The sequence below is a fragment of the Notolepis coatsorum genome (genome assembly GCF_963971535.1).
Source record: "Notolepis coatsorum genome assembly, chromosome: 12".
Classification (NCBI taxonomy): Eukaryota; Metazoa; Chordata; class Actinopteri; order Aulopiformes; family Paralepididae; genus Notolepis; species Notolepis coatsorum.
This window is the reverse complement of record NC_140176.1, coordinates 24,691,513-24,711,818: the sequence shown is the minus strand read 5'-3', so window position 1 is coordinate 24,711,818 and position 20,306 is coordinate 24,691,513. Positions and strand designations below refer to the sequence as shown.

Below are 20,306 nucleotides of genomic sequence, written 5' to 3'. Positions count from 1 at the left end.
TACTCTGTCAGGATCTAGGGGTAACAGTACTGTATATTTGAATACCGTTTATGTCACAAATGTATCAGTACTAAATACCTATATGTCCCTATGCCATAAATGTCATGTATGTTGTGTATGTCATAAATGTCTATATGAATTGAAAATGGATGGAAACAAGACAAACGTCTTTCTCTGGTCTGCATCCCCTTAACAATTGTGTGTATTGAGCCGTACTGTATTGTACCCATTCTGCAATCTGTTAAATAAAGTTTTCATTCATTCATTCACATCTACGACGTACCAGATTTGCAAATACAGTACTGTTTGTGATACAAAAAGAGTCCTGAAAAGAGAGTATATACATTTGACGTGGAAACTCTACATTGGAGGAGGTTGGGTAGGTGGGGTGGGTGGGGGGGGGGGGAGGGGGCTGTACATTGGAGGTTGTTGGGGGGGGGGACACTGTACAAGCAAAACTGTACATTGGAATATTGACAAAACCATACTTGATTGATTGAAAACAAACTGGTCAGACTACTGCTTGACCTTACTCCTAAAACCCACCTCACCCCTGCCCATTTTGACAACCTAGGATGGCTTAGAGTAGACGACAGAGTACAGCAACTTGCAATGGGCCTGGTCTACAAGATACACTACACCACTAAGATACCCATGTACATGTCGAAATACTTCCCAAAGGTCAGTGAATACCACGACCACAACACCAGAGGGAGCTCCACAAATCATGTTAAACCCAGATTCGGCTCAAACAAGGGACTACACACGTTTCGCAATTATGCCACAACAATGTGGAATGCCCTACCCACAGCTATAAAATAATGTGAATCCCTACCCTCCTTCAAAACCGCTCTCAAAGAGCTGGCTGCAATTCGAAACTGGCCCCGGTAAATGTCCAAACCCCCCCACCCACCCCCCTCGAATGTATATATATATATTTTTTTTTATGATATCTTTCTCTTAAACAGTACTGTATATCTGTATGTCGTGTATGTCATAAATGTCATGATGAATTGAAAATGGGGGACCCTGATGTAAACAAGATGAAAGTCTTTCTCTGGTCTGCATCCCCTTAACAATTGTTTGTATTGAGCCGTACTGTGTACCCATTCTGCAATCTGTTAATAAAGTTTTAAATCAATCAATCAAACAGACACACACTATAGTGTCACCATTTGGCCAAATAGCACCATATATTCAACATTGCACTCCACTGGATCCTCAGCAATACACCCGCAGAGCGTGAAGTCAATCAGTTGTGCGTTGTCTGTCCTTCGCACATCTGATCGGTGTATTGCTGCCGAGGACCCATGGGAGGGAGTGCACGTAATTTGATCCGATTGTGACGCTATAACAATGACCTTTACACATAATTATGTCGAGGAACCATTCATCCGATTGACTACACACTTGTGGGTGTATTGCTGAGGACCCATGGGAGTGCAGTGATGGATTTGGTGTCACAACAAACGTTACGTTTTGGCCTGTAATTTAAGGACAATGGTTGTTTTGCCTAGGGGGATGGGAACAGGGAACAATAGACAGGGTCAATTTTCAGAAAATCATAACCCTGAAGGCATTTCGTGTTTATTTTTGGTACACAACATTTCTAGGGGTATTAAGGGGTGCTGAATCCAAATCTGCTGTATACCAAGCTCAAAAATGTCAAATAAGGCCTCAAAATAGAGAAATCCAACATGGCCGCCAGCGCCAGGCTGAAATCTATTTAAGTGCATATCTTTTTGACTAAACAAGGTAGAAACATGAATGAAATGTGTTTTTATATGTTTGCATACATGAGGAATTTAAAATCATATCCTGATTTTAGATCAGTTGTGAAAATGTTGCTTGAAACTCATATTTATAGCAGAAACGGTGGTCGTTATTGATGCATAACTCATCAACCAAATAAGAAAGAAAAGCAGGATGATCCCAGGCCATGGATTTATTCATCAAACTCTTTTCTCTTGAATTTTTTTAATCAACATGCCATTTATGCAAATTAGATAGTCCTTAATATGCGTACAGTAGCTTAGGTACAGTAATTTATTGTCAGTCATCAATCGTATTCAGGCGGGTGTCGCAGGTGTCTTGCAGTTGCATGATTCATCCAATGCCACTTTTCCTGAATAGAATAGAATAGATTATAATATAATAAAATAAAAATATTATTTTACCATATCAATATAAGTGAATGTTCAAGTTTCTTTATTAGTTGTCATACAGAATACAGAATACTTTGCATGAAATGTTTCTTTCTGTGTTGCTCCTGAGAGTGTGTTAGATAATAACAAGATAGTATAAAATAAGTATAATAAGTATAAAATAGAAAGTCAAGAAGTCAAGTACGTAAACAAGTGTAAACAACAGAATTGTTCAGTATATCTATAAGTATGTACAGCTGGTACAAAAATGGTGAGGTATAGCTTAGCTTGTGGTGCCACCTTGTAGTGGTGAGGTGCAATAAGGAATGAGAATGATGTGCAATTTCCTTACCAATAATATAAATATAAATATAAAGTGTAAAGTGTGTCTAAAGTGGTAAAGTGGGTGCTACAGTGTGTTGTTTATTTAAGTGAGTGTATGTGCGCTGTGGGTGTGTTGATGGTTTGCTTATTGTTCATTGTTCATTCATTGAGCATCCTGATGGCCTGGGGATAGAAGCTCCTTCTGAGTCTCTCTGTGCTTGCCATGAGACTCCGGTATCGCTTGCCTGATCGCAGCAGTTCAAAGAGGCAGTTGTTTGAGTGGCTGGAGTCTTTGATTATTCTCTTAGCCTTGCCCATGCACCGCTTGTTGTAAATGTCTTGGAGAGTGGGAAGCCCACCTTCAATTGTGCGTTCGGCTGAACGGGCCACTCTGTAGTCTGCTGCGGTCTTGTGCAGTGCTATTCCCAAACCAGGAGGTGATATTGCCAGTCAGGATGCTCTCTATTGTGCATGAGTAGAAGTTCTTGAGGATATTCTGACTCACGTTGAACTTCCTTAAGCGCCTAAGGAAGTAGAGGCGTTGTCGTGCCTTCTTGATAACACTGTCAATGTGTGTGGTCCATGTCAAGTCCTCGGATATGTGGACTCCGAGGTACTTAAAACTGTTCACTCTCTCAACCGGTGCCCTGTCGATGCTGAGGGGGCTGTAGTCCCTGACCCCGACCTCCTAAAGTCCACAATCATCTCCTTTGTTTTGCTGACGTTCAGGGAGAGGCTGTTCTCTTGACACCATCCCGCTAGAACCTTAACCTCTTCCAGGTAGGCCCTCTCGTCGTTTGCAGAGATCAGGCCCACCACTACTGTGTCGTCAGCAAATTTGATGATTGTGTTGTTGTTCCGCTGTGCCACACAGTCATGTGTGTACAGGGAGTGGAGGAGGGGACTCAGGACACAGCCCTGGGGGGCCCCTATGTTGAGAGTGATGGATGAGGAGGTGCAGTTGCCTGCTCTCACCACCTGCCCGTCAGGAAGTCCAAGACCCACTGGCAGAGGTCATAGTTCAAGCCCAGGTCCCTGAGCTTGGCTATGAGTTTGGAGGGGACTATGGTATTGAATGCTGAGCTGTAGTCGATGAACAGCATTCTCACATAGTTCCCCTGCCTCTTGTTCAGGTGTGATTCTGCTGTGTGCAGCACATGGGCTATGGTGTCCTCCGTGGACCTGTTGGGGCGGTATGCAAATTGCAGGGGGTCCAGGTTGATGGGGAGGGAGGAACAGGGATACTGTCCGGTCCTGCTGCCTTCCTGATATTCACTTTCTTAAACGTCCTCCTCACATCATGTTCTGTTATCCTGAACACTGAGTCTCCATCAGCAGTGCCCCCCCCCTCCATTGCAGTGGTTTGTAGGCTGGTGCTGTTATTCCCAGCCTCAAACCTCGCATAGAAGGTATTGAGATCATTTACCAGTTGGATGTCACTGTTCAGTTTGAGGGAGGTGCCTTTGTAATCTGTCATCGTTCTGAGGCCCTGCCACATAGCTCTAGAGTCAGCCTGTTCATATTGAAGTTCAATTTGATCCCTGTAGCGCCTTTTTGCTTCTATTACTGTCCTCCTAACATTGTATCTCACCACCTTGTGGTCATTCATGTTGCCTGTCACAAGCCTGGCGTTGTATGCTGAGGTGCGCGCCTTCAGAGCTTCGTGGACAGATTTGTCTACCCATGGCTTTTGGTTTGGGTAAACTCTAATTGTGGTAGAGGGGATTGTTTCTTCTACCAAAGTACAAACAAAGTCCAGCACTGTTTCCGTGTAGTCATTAATATTATCTGTGTTATCGCGGAACACCCCCCAGTCTGTACATTCTAGTGCAGCTTGGAGCGTCTCCTCCGACGCCACCGTCCAGCGCTTCACCTCTCGCGATACTACAGGAATGCGCTTGAGACTTTGTTTATACTGCGGTACAAGAAAGATGGGGTCGTGATCTGACTTGGCGAAAGGACTGGCAGCATGTGATTTGTACCCACTCTTAAATTGCGAGTAGCAATAGTCTAAAATGTTCCCGCCTCTGGTAGAACAAGTCACATGCTGGTAGAAGTTTGGCAGCACTTTTCTCAGATTAGCACTATTGAAATCACCCACAACCAAAATAGCAGCGTCGTCAAAGTTAGCTGCTTGGAGCTTTTTTACCTCGTCGTGGAGCTTGGAGAGCGCGTCGCCTGTGTTTGCTTGTGGTGGAATATACACTCCGATCAGAATGGCCGACGTTAATTCTCTCGGGAGAAAGAATGGCCGGCACTTGATGGATATATACTCCAGGTTTGGGGAGCAGTGGTTTGAAAGCTCCTTCATGTTGCCTGGATCACACCAATTGTTGTTCAACATGAAAGCTATTCCACCTCCCCGCTTTTTACCAGAATATTTTGGATCCTTCGATGTCCCAGCTTTCATGTAGAGATGCGTACATCGGATTCTGTCATAGTGAGCCAAGAGTAGAAGCAGCACATCTGTGTCACGCGCTGACACAACGATTGTTTCTACTGGAGCCTGGATGAGAAAATCAGACGTGTATCAGCTTCCTCATGGTCAGCACTCAGAGAGGAGACTTCAAGATCTGGATCTGTTGACTTGACAGTTGTCGCTTCAGTAAACCTCCCTGATACTACAACTACAGGTTCATAATCCGGGCTGTGTTCTATCAGGTGGTTTGAGAGCGATATCTGATTTGTTGTCTTCAAGGGCCATGAAGCTCGACTAATCGGCAGGAAGTGGAACAGACTTGCTTTTGATTTCATGACGTACTGGTCTATGGCGCTGTTTGCGTTTCACCCTTGTGCCTGTTTTGATGGATTGGTCATGGTATCTGTCAAAGACGACATCTACCCTCTGGTATTTTGCTCCCATCTTCAACACGGTGTCAGTGAACTTGTTGGCATAGTCACCAAATGTTGTAGTGTCAGGTGGCTTTCCGAGTGCCATTACCAGAGCTTGGCCATCAATGACCAGGCAGCTGGGTCCCTGAAGGGTAAGATCGGCAGGGGTTTTAATAATAATAATAATGGCTTGGATTTATATAGCGCTCTTCATGACACCCAGAGCGCTTCACAGAGTCCATTATTCGTTCATACACAGTCATACCGGTGGTGGTAAGCTACAATTGCAGCCAGAGCTGCCCTGAGGCAGACTCACGGAAGCGCGGCGAATAATCATCGCCTACGGCCCCTCCGACCACCACCAACATTCATTCACATGCATACACATTCATACGAGGCAAGTAGGTTAAGTGTCTTGCCCAAGGACACAACGGCGATGGGATGGACATGGGCTTGAGCGGGATTCGAACCACCAACCCTTCGATCATTGGACGACCCGCTCTACCCCTGAGCCAAAGCCGCCCCACAGCCGTTTTAACTTGTTTCGTCAGTATATTTGCTAACACAGACTTGTTGGTGGAATGTAGACTCCCGTTAGTTGTGGCCAGAGATGGCGGGATGGGCATGAGCTCATGCTGGAGGATATTGTCAAGATCTACCTTACGACCTGCTCTGTAAGCTGTGATGAGCCTTTGTAGAATCTGCCTGTCCACTTTGATGGTGTTTTGCTTGTTCTTGGAAAGTTGCACAACTTCATACAAAGAGGCAAATGTCTTGGCTTTGTTCTTTCGAATGGGTGATTTCAGGTTCAGGTGCTGGTCACTATCTGGAGGTTCACACAAATGTTTGTCCACAAACATTTTCAATTGTGCCTGTCCAAGGTGTTCTGCGCCAAGTATGGATTCTTGAATCTCCGGTGTGACTACGTCCTTGTTGATGTATGTAAGAAAACTTACAAAAGCACATTTAATTCAGGTTTGTACCTTGTGTAGGCACACTTAACTCATTAAGCCCCACCATTTATTTTTAGAAAATTCGCCTAAAACAGCATGCTTACATTAAAATGCTTATATATCCAGATTTATAAGAGCTACTTGCATAAACTTGGTACCTGAAGAAAGCTAAGACTTGGGGGATTCTAATGTTGGTGTCCAACACTGTACAGTTATTACCAAATTGCTGTAGTATTCCTGCAAACACTGAAGAAATTTAATTTTTTGTATCCTCGCCTATACAAAGATTACAGTTAGACAGTCAAAAACACCCTGTTACTCATGGTTGCACCCCAGCTATATTCCTACTTTCTTCCTCCATAGGTGCAGATGTTCTGTGCAAAGTTTCATGTCAGTAGAATAAAAACTGTGGGTTTAGCACCTGTTTTTGTGGAGAGAGGGCCTGGTGCTGGCGGCCATGTTGGATTTCTCAATTTTGAGGCCTTATTTGACATTTTTGAGCTTGGTATACAGCATATTTGGATTCAGCACCCCTTAATACCCCTAGAAATGTTGTGTACCAAAAATAAACACGAAATGCCTTCAGCACTTTATACAAGCACATTTTCTGAAATTCTGCCTAGTCTACAAGGAGCTGTGTGTGTGTTTTGCCTATTTGTGTTAGTGGGTGGGATCTGCTGGCTGATAGTCTGACCAACTATTTTGATGAATTGAAAATGGAGGACTCTTATGTAAAAAAGCCAAAAGTATTTTTCTGGTCTTCATCCTCTTAGCAGTTTGTTGTATTGAGCTGTACTGTATTGTACCCATTCTGCAATCTGTTAATAAAGTTTTCAATCAATCAATCAATCAATCAAAACTTCACACTATTGCTGAGGAGTGAGGACCCAATGAAGTGCATTGGCACATGTATTGCTGAGGACCCAAGGAAGTCCAGTGTTGAATGTGGAGTTGGATCGGTTCTTGAATGCTGCAAGCAGCCATACCATGGCTCTCGGGAACACTGCAAGGCAGCATTTCCGGAGGCCAAGCAATTGGCCTGCTCCGAACAGCCACACGCTCCTAGAGGGTATTCCCTGACAACTTGCAATACTGGGAGCCAAGCATTTGGCCCGCTCAGAATTTGCTCCAAATGGCCACACTCTGAATGGACATGCCCTGAATGGGCACTGCACTAGTATAATAGGACAAATAATATAGCTTGTTATTCAGTGTTAGGGAAGCTACTCGGGAAGGAGTTGAACTACAGCAAAGCTATACCCTCAGGTAGTTTGGATAAAGTTACTTAGATTTTCTTAGTTTTTTGTAACAAATCATAACAAAACATATACAGAGTCACATACAAAATACCACTCAATTGAGTTTCTTGCAAAGTGCACTCTATAATACAGACAATAACTGACAAGAGCAAACAGAACTGCCCATGGCATTTTTAGGTGGCAACATAGTGTGTTGGGGAGTCGTTTTTTGTGTGTGTGCAAGGCATAATATAATAGGCTACAACGAAAGGAAACATTATTTGCACTTTATTTCAGGGAAGAACCCAGATAGGGTTATTGTCATGTCTGACAATTATTGTCATGGTTTGTCATGGTCATTATTGTCATGGTCTCTGACAAGAACAAGTTACAGGTTGAAAAAACCCTCAGCTCAGAACTAGGCAAAATCTGCATATGGCTCGCTGATAACAAACTATCATTACACATGGGCAAAACAGAGTCCATTCTCTTCGGTTCAAATAACAAACTCAGCAAGACCGACGGTTTCTCAGTTACAGTGGGTGACAATATTGTCACAAGGAAAGAAGATATTACCTACCTGGGTTCCATCCTAGAGGCAAATCTTTCCTGTGACAAAATGGCATCCAATGTAATAAAAAAAGTCAACCAACGAACACGATTCTTGTACCGGATCTCCTCACTGGTAAACAAGAATACCCTGAAGACTCTGGCAGGAGTACTCATTCAAGGGTACTACGACTATGCATGCACCTCATGGTACCAAAGCACCTCAAAGGCGCTAAAAACAAAATTACAAACATCTCAAAACAAACTGGTCAGACTACTGCTTGACCTTACTCCTAGAACCCACCTCACCCCTGCCCACTTTGACAACCTAGGATGGCTTAGAGTAGACGACAGAGTACAGCAACTTGGTCTACAAGATACACTACACGACCAAGGTACCCATGTACATGTCAAAATACTTCCCAAAGGTCAGTGAATACCACGATCACAACACCAGAGGGAGCTCCACAAATCATGTTAAACCCAGATTCGGCTCAAACAAGGGACTAAACACGTTTCGCAATTATGCCACATCAATGTGGAATGCCCTACCCAAAGCTGTAAAGGAATGTGAATCACTACCCACTTTCAAAAACACTCTCAAAAAACACCTACGGGAGACTGCAATTCTAAACTGGCCCCTGTAAATGTCCTAACACAACCCCCCCCCCCCCCCCCCCCCCCCAATGTACAGTAAATGACCAAGTATGGTCTTGTCAATATTCCAATGTACAGTTTTGCTTGTTCAGTTGTACAGTTTTGCTTGTTCAGTCCCCCACCCACTCCTCCTACCCAACCTCCCCCCCAACCTCCAATGTACAGTTTCTATGTCAAATGTATATACTCTCTTTTCTGGACTCTTTTCGTATCACAAACAGTACTGACTGTATTTGCAAATCTGGTATGTCATAAATGTATAGATGTAGCAGTACTGTCTATCTGTATGTCATGTATGTCATATATGTTATGATGAATTGAAAATGGGGGACCCTGGGCTGTCACCCTGATGTAAACAAGACGAAACAGTGGAACAGAGTGGTTCAAAAGGAGATAGGACAAACGAGGGAAACTATCGTCCAGTTTCTATCCTCAGCGTCATCTCCAAAGTTCTTGAGAAGGTCATATTTAATCAAATATCAGATTTTCTTAAACAGACAGATCTCCTTTATCAATTCCAGTCTGGCTTTCGCCCTGGGTATTCTACGGATGCTTGCCTGATTGATCTCACTGACCATATTCGAACCCAGATGGACTGTGGCAAACGAACTGGCATGGTTCTGATTGACCTGCAGAAAGCGTTTGATACTGTTGACCATCAGATCCTGCTTGAGAAGCTCAAAGCCTGTGGGATGGACGATGGGTCGGTGAGATGGTTCAGGTCGTACTTGACTGGGAGGACCCAGGTTGTGAACATAAATGGTGTCGCATCTTCATATAATGAAATAACATGTGGGGTGCCGCAAGGCAGCATCCTTGCTCCAGTGCTATTTTCACTATATGTTAATGATCCTGCAGACTCCTACTGTATGCTGACGACTCAGCACTTCTGGTGTCTGGAGACGACACGGCAGAAATACAAGCCGGTCTCAGTAGGGAGCTGGAAAGCCTTCACAAATGGTTAGTTGACAACAGATTATCTATTCACCTTGGAAAAACTGAGTCAATTCTATTCAGCTCAAAACATAAATTAAAGGAATGTTCCCGACTTGAGATAAGCTGTAATGGCTTCAGTGTCGAGTCTAGAGACTGTGTTAAATACCTAGGTGCAGACCTCGACCAAACACTCTCAGGGAAAACAATGGCCCTGAAGGTGATCAAAAAAGTTAACACAAGGGTGACATTTTTGCACAGAAAAAAGAGGTTCTTATCACTGGAAACTATGAAACTGCTTGCCAACTGCATGATCCTCAGCCAATATGACTATGCAAGTACGTACTGGTATAGTGGTGTTACAGTGGAATGTAAACACAGGCTACAAACCAGCCAAAATAAGACCATACGATTGGTCCTAAATCTGCCACCTCGAACCCATATTGAGCCATGTCACTTCAATGAGGTGGGATGGCTCCCTGTGGAGCAGAGGGTCTCCTTTCTGAAACTGGGACATATGTATAAAATGTTAAATGGATCTGCCCCCAGATATTTATGCTCTCGTATTGTCCTGCGTGGCCAGGTCCACGGACGACAGTTACGGTCTGGACAGCTCTCAGTTTATGAGCCTAGAAAGGGTTCCTATTCACAGAATGGCTTTCTGTCTACAGCCTGCCGGCTGTGGAACTCTCTGCCCAGGGCCATCCAAAACTCCCCCACTATTGCTGTCTTCAAGAGGGGTGTGAAGCGACATCTGCAACAATAGGTTGCAGAGGGTGCTTGGCCACCACTCTTGAAGAACAGGAACATGACATGCTGTAATGAGGCTCTTAGAAAATTGTGTTGTCTATTTTATCTACTTGTTGTATCTATTTTATCTTAACTCTTTCTTTGTGATTTATTGTATTTTTCTTGGGACCATGTTGGAAACAAGTCGACAGACTTTCACATGTTATCCTTGTACCCCTTGTTTTTATACTATTGTATAAATTGTATGTACTAAATAAAAATCAAATCAAATCAATCAAAGTCTTTCTCTGGTCTGCATCCCCTTAACAATTGTATGTATTGAGCTGTACTGTACTGTACCCATTCTGCAATCTGTTAATAAAATGTTCAATCAATCAATCAATGACGGGTAGGTAGCTATTAACTAAAACGCGAAACCTAATCAACTTTTAATCCAACTGAATGAAAACAATCAAGCAAACTCCCTACATTTGACGTATCTAACCGCCCGAAGCCCCGCCCAGACGTTGGGCTTGCGGCTCTGCAGATATCCCCTATTGGAGTCTGCAGATGGATGCTTCTCGAGTAACCAGAGACGCGTTATTTCTAAACCTAGCCGCATTTCTGGCAGACGTTCTCTGATTGGCACTGACTGACGCTCTCTGATTGGCCACTGACGCGTTTGCCCAATCGCGTGACCAGCTGTGGCTTTGCCCATTTCCGCGTCGAACTACCTGGCGTTCTATCGCCATGCTCTAAGACAAACTCTAACCTTAACCAACTTCGAAAGAGTGCCTAAGCTTAACCGTCGAAAGAAATTGCCGTCACGCTCTAAGACAAATTCTAACCTTAACCAACTTCAAAAGAGTGCCTAAGCAGTGTAGAAACAGGCGTCGGCCAATCAGAGAGCGCCTTGCCAGAAATGCGGCTAGGTTTAGAAATAACGCACCAGAGACACGAACTCCGCCCACTTCCCAATCTCAGTCTACACACTCGAGTCCGACTCACTTTTCTTGGAAGGGAGAGTGAGCTGCTGCCTGTTAGCGTCATCATTAATTAATATCAACTGGCTAGCGGACATTTGGGACTGGTTTTCAACCAACTTCACCCCGACTGTGGTAAACTGTGAGTTCAATCTTAAATTTGAGTATAATAATAACCAGCTGGACGTATAACGTTAACTAAACAACGTCCCTGTACTTGCTAGCTAACGTTAGCGCCAGCTCCGTCCCCACCCACTGAAGCTACACTACATTACTATGTTTATTACCGTTGTGTCTCACAGTTTCCACGACGGAGTCAAGACGTTAATGACTTACTGGAAATGCAAATAAAGGTGTGTAAGAGAGGCTGGGTTGTTATGCTACATACCCAATGTGCAGTACTGTTGTATACGCTCGTCACTTTTACACACAAATCCTAATTATCACACAGGTTTATTAACCCTTTCACTGCCACACGACAGAAGGTTAACCCTTTACTATCGATCAGCCTTCTGTCGTGTGGCAGTGAAAGGGTTTATTTAAGCATTACATCACACGCAGGAGTGGTTTGTGACCAATAAACCATGCCTAGGGGTGGTTGTTAGGCCCGAGGCGCAGCCGAGGGTCGTTAGACCCCCCTAGGCATGGTTTATTGGTCACAAATCACGACTGCACGTGGTGTAAAGCTTTTATACAACTGCCAGATTCATCCAACCTTATTTCTATACAATAAACACACATTAATCGAAGATTTATTGAAAAAACCATCCGCCAGAAAAAGTAGTTCCCACAACTCCATGTGGAAGCAGCTTGAAGTGCATCCAACCAAACTAACACATCCAACTGTGTATTATTGGAATGATTGAGAGAAGTTGCCTCATGTGGAAGCAGCTTGAAGTGCATCCAACCAACTAACACATCCAACTGTGTATTATTGGAATGATTGATTGAAAATTTATTAAAACGTTTTCTTTGCCCTATAGGAAAAAAACGTTTTCTTCGCCCTATTTTTTTATTTATTTCTTTTAGCCTAAACTTAACCAGTTGGAAACCAGGGGTACAGTAATAAAATTAGCAATCAACCAATCAATCAATTCAATAGACCATGCTCACTTAAAACAGCGCTGCTTCTCTCTCAGTCTGACTCCCCCGCTGTTGCAGACAGGAGTGTGTGTGTGTGTGTGTGCGTGTGTGTGTGTGTGTGTGTCACAGTGTGTGTGTGCGTGTGTGGGTACGCCAGCGTCGGACAGTGTGAGAGAGAACGGCGCCTCGGGCCTAACAACCACCCCTAGGCATGGTTTATTGGTCACAAACCACTCCTGCGTGTGATGTAATGCTTAATTATACAACTGCCAGATTCATCCAACCTTATTTCTATACAATAAACACACATTAATCGAAGATTTATTGAAAAAACCATCCGCCAGAAAAAGTAGTTCCCACAACTCCATGTGGAAGCAGCTTGAAGTGCATCCAACCAAACTAACACATCCAACTGTGTATTATTGGAATTATTGAGAGAAGTTGCCTCATGTGGAAGCAGCTTGAAGTGCATCCAACCAACTAACACATCCAACTGTGTATTATTGGAATGATTGATTGAAAATTTATTAAAACGTTTTCTTTGCCCTATAGGAAAAAAACGTTTTCTTCGCCCTATTTTTTTATTTATTTCTTTTAGCCTAAACTTAACCAGTTGGAAACCAGGGGTACAGTAATAAAATTAGCAATCAACCAATCAATCAATTCAATAGACCATGCTCACTTAAAACAGCGCTGCTTCTCTCTCAGTCTGACTCCCCCGCTGTTGCAGACAGGAGTGTGTGTGTGTGTGTGTGTGTGTGTGTGTGTGTGTGTCACAGTGTGTGTGTGCGTGTGTGGGTACGCCAGCGTCGGACAGTGTGAGAGAGAACGGCGCCTCGGGCCTAACAACCACCCCTAGGCATGGTTTATTGGTCACAAACCACTCCTGCGTGTGATGTAATGCTTAATTATACAACTGCCAGATTCATCCAACCTTATTTCTATACAATAAACACACATTAATCGAAGATTTATTGAAAAAACCATCCGCCAGAAAAAGTAGTTCCCACAACTCCATGTGGAAGCAGCTTGAAGTGCATCCAACCAAACTAACACATCCAACTGTGTATTATTGGAATGATTGAGAGAAGTTGCCTCATGTGGAAGCAGCTTGAAGTGCATCCAACCAACTAACACATCCAACTGTGTATTATTGGAATGATTGATTGAAAATTTATTAAAACGTTTTCTTTGCCCTATAGGAAAAAAACGTTTTCTTCGCCCTATTTTTTTATTTATTTCTTTTAGCCTAAACTTAACCAGTTGGAAACCAGGGGTACAGTAATAAAATTAGCAATCAACCAATCAATCAATTCAATAGACCATGCTCACTTAAAACAGCGCTGCTTCTCTCTCAGTCTGACTCCCCCGCTGTTGCAGACAGGAGTGTGTGTGTGTGTGTGTGCGTGTGTGTGTGTGTGTGTGTGTGTGTGTGTGTGTCACAGTGTGTGTGTGCGTGTGTGGGTACGCCAGCGTCGGACAGTGTGAGAGAGAACGCTGCAGTCGGAAAGTAGGAAGGAAGAAATTTAAATCAATCAATTAATCTATCAATCAATCCGCGATTTTTCTTTTGTTCTAGATTGAGTCAAGACCCATCAATTACATCATCCAACATTGTTTAAAATACTAACACATTCCCCTTGACAGAATCGCTTCATATTTAGTCGTTATGGTGCTTTCAACATAACCATTTGTTCTCCGCGATCCTGTTTTCTCCCGGAGTGAGCCGGGGAGGGTTATGTGATTTGGTTGTGGGCGGGTCCTGAGCCCAGGACCGTGGATTGTTACCAATAAAGACGTGTGAATGGCCAATCAGAATCGAGAAATTTGCATGCCGTTGTATAAAGTGTCTCATTCTATTTACCGCATTCAATTCTCCCATATCCAATTCCACCTCTGCATTAAACTGCAGTGTCGGCTGTTGCATTTTATACCAAAATCCTAATTATGCATAAAAAAATAACAAAATGTACTAGGGTGTCAGTGGCTGCGTTTACATGGACAGTTTATTCCCCTTTTCATTCGGAATTAACGTTAAATCCTATTTAAAGTTATCATGTAAACATCTGAAAATACTTAATTCCGAATGAAAATGGCCATTCCGAAATAAAATCCATTCCGATGTAAGTGGCCGGTTTATTCCGTTTATCATTCCGAATTAAAGCTTTTTCTGTCCATGTAAACGCTTTTTCGGAATTAGTTCCCCCCGGTCTTTCTGCACATGATCGCGCATAGGCTACAGTACACATAGATGATCGCGAACAGGGGCACATATTGTTCCATAGCATACGCCTTCAGTTGATCATGACAAATCCTCTCTTACCTTGACGATTAAAAAGCCTCCATAATTTAGTAAATAAAGCTGTAGCCAGCCAGCTAGTATTGATGCTATACAAAATGCTATCCACAAAATAGCTACATAGCTAGCCAACTAAATACAATGGTATCCTGAGGTAACGTTAGATACAACGTTTGCTAGTCGAAATGACTGGACACACACAGGGACAAGTTAAACATCAATCAATTAATTTATTCCAACAGGTAGTTTGAGCTGCATGTGAGCCGCAGTCTTTCTCTCCTCTCCTTTGGAAACGAATGATGATACGTTAGCTAGAAAAGGCACAGAACCGGCCGGCAAAAGTGAAGCTGCTAGCAACAGACACTATAATACTTCCGTCGGGGGATTTCAAAATAAAAGAGCGACGTCTAAAAGCACGTAAATAGGTTTATTTTGTACATTATCTAACGTTAACACGAACCTAAACTAACTTTAGATTAGTTTAGGTTCGTGTATAGATATATATATTAGATATTGTAAAGAATAAACGTATTTACGGTGCTTTTAGACATCGCTCTTTTATTTTGAAACCCCCCGCCCGGAAGTAAAAATTATGCTTATTTGTCTGCTTGTTATCAATGGGTTGCTACATACGGAGTACAATGTTACATAGGCTGTGCGTCGATGTTGCAGAAGCATAAAGGCCTGCAACACCTTTGCTTTGTCGATGTTGTGGTGCAGTTGCTTTGAAGTTGCTGTAGCATTTAGAGGCCTTTAACGTTAGCAGAATAGACACACCGAGAGTCTGGTTAATGTTGTTTGGTACGCTAGCACAGTAGCTGAGAATACCGGTCGCAGCTGTTTGTTTACTTCTGGTAAACGTAATGACGTTAACATCCTGTTTACGTTTACCCAATCAGAAGCCGTCCCAGCCCCAAACCTTACGATGACTCGAAAACTCCCGATTAGACAGTGACTTTCATGTAAACACCTTGTCGGAATTAAGATTTGACATGTAAACTCGCATGATTTTTTTTTACATCCGAATGATTTGATTCCGAAGTTATAATTCGGAATTAAAAGTCACCATGTAACCGCAGCCAGTGTCACACCAGTATATTTGAATATTTGCTGAGCGGGATTGATATTTGTATTTGTGGAAAGTCATTAAAGTATAAACTAACAGTAAAGATTGTTATGGTGGTGCATATTGGCTGGATCGACATACTGTACACAGCAACACCTTGTCTACTAACATACTGTACACTGCAACACCTTGTCTATTAACATATTACTATACACAGCAACACCTTAAGTTGTCGACTAACTTACTGTTGTACACTGCAACACCTTGTCTATTAACATATTACACAGCAACACCTTAAGTTGTCTACTAACGTACTGTACACTGCAACACCTTGTCTATTAACATATTACTATACACAGCAACACCTTAAGTTGTCTTACTAACATACTGTACACTACACAGCAACACCTTGTCTACTAACGTACCAAAGAAAATGGAGACAGTATACACTATGTACAACAGTCACCCATATCATAGTCCATATCCATATTCATTCCACCATGGCATGTATATAAGAAAATTAGGATTTGTGTGTAAAAGTGACGTGTATACATATACAACAGTATTGCACTAATGGAATGAGATATGAGAGTGTGGGGAGGAATATAACTATATATATAAATATGATATGACAATGAGGATTTGTGTTTAAAAAGATTTGTGTTTGCAGCCGTAATCCCCCCTGTTTTAACATCGACGGTTAGCTCAACTCGTTCGCCCCCGTGCTGTGGAGCCTGCTTGTCACTTGGTGACAAGTTCGAATCACTTATTTTTTTTTATTTTTTTTTACGTTTAATTAATTTATCATCTCTTGCTATAAACGTGCATTCTTTCGCCGGTTAAGTTTAGGCATTCTTTCGGAGTTGGTTAGGGTTAAGTTTAGGCATTCTTTCGGAGTTGGTTAGGGTTAAGTTTAGGCATTCTTTCAGAGTTGGTTAGGGTTTGTCGCAGAGCATGGCAATAGAATGCCTGTCTGTCTTTCTTGACGCGGAGGCAGCAGCCTATTTCCGCTCTGCCGCGCCGCCCGCGGTCACATGGGCGTCGTGGCCAATCAGAGAAACGCGAAGCACTCTTCGGCTGGGATTAATATAGACGCGCCCCCCCCCGGAACCTCCTTGAATGCCGCGACCCACTTCAATGTTAGCATTAAAAACGTCTAATCTATGTTTTAAATTATGGCTATGTGTCTAATCTGCCCGTCGCTTATCAATGACTCGTTTTCCAGTCAACATTGTCGAAGCGGATTGTTTTTTTATCGGTTCATTTTCGTTTTATAGCATTTTGAAAAGCCCTCGTTTTCAAGGAAAATATAAAGATTCCATGATAAAAGACATTTACTGGAATATTCTAGAATACACAAAAATTGTCATTTTTCGGCCTATTTATGAATCGTTTTCAAATAAACGCTAGATTATCGATAGTATATGTGTACGTATGCACGCTATAGAGGCGATCTGAAAAATCGATTCTCTTATTTCCTCATCAGCGATCGCGCACAGACAGACACATCACACATAGGGCAAACGCTGAGATCTCAGCGAAAACAACTCTGATTATCCCAAGACTGGTAAAATAGATTCCTTACCTCAAATCAGATGTTCTCCAAAAAGATCATTCCAATTCCTGATCGCCATTCCAAATATCGATCACGCTTATTGATTGAGTATTGGCTGCTGTAAATATATATTCCAGGCTGATTCCCGTCCCGCGATGACTTCCATGTTGATCAGACTTATTGCCAGCACAAGGAACCAGCTGGCTCCGCCCCTACATATCTACAGATCCCAGGTCAGTCTAAGCGACTGACCTGCAGTTACACAGGGATAGACGATAGGGGGCGCTTTTTTCCATTTTGAGCTCCTGTAGGGGCTGCTGTACCCACGGGAGACTCGGTTGATGAAATATGATTTCAGATCGCTAATAAAACGATATTTGTCGTCATCAGCACTCAGTGGGGGGGCTAATAAAACTAGATATGTTGTCCGTGGCACTGAAAGTGTTAAAGACCCTGCACAACCAGCAGTGAAGAATTCTTTATTTGTCATGTAGATTCGAACACACACGCGAGATGGGAACAGGAACACACACACATGCATGCATTGGGTCGCTGATGAAATGTCCCTCTGCACTTGACCCATCCGTCGTCCTTCCCCTCAAGGGCAGCCGGGAGCAGACACGGGCTGCGGCGTGGGCCACGCCGGCGACAAATCCAAGTGCTCATGTCCGTCTTCGCTAGGGACTAGGGATGTCCGATATTATCGGCCGACCGATATTATCGGCCGATATCGGCAGTAAAATGTGATATCGGAAAATATCGGTATCGGTTTAAAAACAAAAAAAAACAATAACAATATTTGTTATATATATATCCAGTGAAATTATTAGTTACCTGAAATTATTCAGTTTTTTGGACGGGGAAACCCTGCATATATCGGTATCGGTTGATATCGGTTGATATCGGTATCGGAAATTAAGAGTTGGACAATATCGGAATATCGGTATCGGTAAAAAAGCCAATATCGAGCATCCCTACTAGGGACGCAACATTGATCTGTTCTGCATGTTTTTCCATTGGGTTCATCTCTTTTTCTGGGTGGGGGAAACCCAGAAAAACGGGGAGAACATGCAAACTCCACACAGAAAGGCCCGGGAGATACCCCACCTGGGTACCTGGCAACCCGGCAACCTGGTCCCCAAGCGGGAATCAAACCAACCCAGGACCTTCTTGCTGTGAGGCGACAGTATTAACCACTACACCGCCTACACAAATTGCATTAAAGCAAAAAAAGGAAAACAAGCATTACTTTCTGAGAAAAACAGCAGGACACGGCAAACTGGGAAGCTAGTCATTCATTTCATAAAACTTCACAAATGCCCAGCAACATGAATGTACTATCATTAACAAATTAAACCTACAAACAAAATAATTCTTCAAGTCAAAGTCTTGCCAAACATTTCACAATGTCCTATATTCTGCCTGAGATCTAATGCCCCTTTAGAGGCCATGTCAGTCATTGTTGGACCACACAGTGTGTACAACCACATGGCTGCCGTCAGTCATTCATGTATGTATAGTCATGTATGTATGATTAATTACACCCCTGCTTACTTTACTTTTTATAATATGCATACATGTTACCCTTCTCTCCTTGAGAGATGCACATTGCTCATGGACTCTATGGTTAAAGTGGGGGAAGTCTGAAGTTTCTTCTCCATATAGCGAGAGCATGGTCTCTCTTGCACATCCTGGGCGTCGTCTGTCTCTAGGAGGACACAACAGCTGACACTGAGAGGAAATGTCCATAGTTTCATCAGCCTGGATGGAGACATAATTCTGCACCCCTGATCTCTTCAGTGATGCACTCTCTCAAAACTGAGAGCATGCAGTCGAGGAGTTCATTCTGTACTGTCTTAGATGTTCCCTAAATCACCTGTAACTCAAAGGCACCACAGAACTACACACCGTATCTAGACAGGATATGCCTGTTTTTGTCAACTTCCTTATTATGCTTCCTCTCCTGTGGTCTTGATTGTGGTCAATGTTCACTTTCTCAAACATGGCTAGTTGCGTCCAATGTGGATTCTAGTTTGTTCATGCTTTTTTGCTTTTACTAAAAAGTGCTTTAAATCAGTCAAACTTGTAGTGTATTGTCTTCCTCTGTCTTTTGATTGCTGTTGAATACAATTACAATGTGAGGCTGATCAGGTCCAACGCTCTGACTCTGAGCTTCTCTTGCAATGCTCTTCTCTCAAAGGGCGTTATTTTTAACGAATTAACTGAATTCCGTTTCTCCATTATACTAAATGACACTCTCCGTGACTCCGTCTGTTGCACAAGACATGTGACCTCTTTGTTTACAGATGTATGGATCTTTTTTTATTTCCTCGGTACGGATCTGGATGTACCGGGGGATGTACCTGGCCACTCACTCTCTCGCAGTGTGTTATCGGCAAAGAGAAAGAGAAAAATGTGCCCAGACAAATGTGCAAAAGCTCCTATCTGTTGTACTGAAGAGGAGCAAACTACGTAAACGATGTGTATGAACTACGTACGTACTATATAATGCGACGCGAGTCAATGGGGAAAGATTCTTGCGGCCAAATACGTAACCAATCGGTAACTTTAGACAATGTAGTAGAACATCTAATTTGTATTGCAGATTATACATTTGACTAACTAGGCCTATATAATATTTTCCTCCCTTGAAGGTCTATGTGATTCTTCTTCATGTGGGGAGTGGTGGGGCAATACTGCTATGTCACTTTTACACAAAAATCATTATTTTAACATGTATATAGTGTTATCCCTTTTACTTAATGTTTATTTAAATGTACTAGTTACTTAATTTTACCTTTACATGATTAGTGCTCTAATGCGTCTAGCGCTCCTACTGCTGAGTCGACCTCTTCTCTCGTCCAACACATTTCATTGTACCGCTGTGACCTTGTGTTAACATGCATGTGACCAATAAAAGAAACTTGAACTTTAGATTGATGTACGAGCGATGTCTGAAAC

General features: G+C 42.8%; 1 protein-coding gene across 2 annotated transcripts in view; it reads left to right on the top strand.

Moving 5' to 3' along the window:
* Positions 1-11,343: 11,343 nt before the first annotated feature.
* The window catches only part of LOC311237920 (copine-3-like), a 34,064-nt gene continuing 25,101 nt past the window's right edge, over positions 11,344-20,306 (top strand). For both annotated transcript variants that reach the window (XM_084325894.1, XM_084325895.1), the window contains exon 1: positions 11,344-11,484. The gene's annotated coding sequence lies outside the window, so the exon portion shown is untranslated. The remainder of the gene's footprint in view (positions 11,485-20,306) is intronic.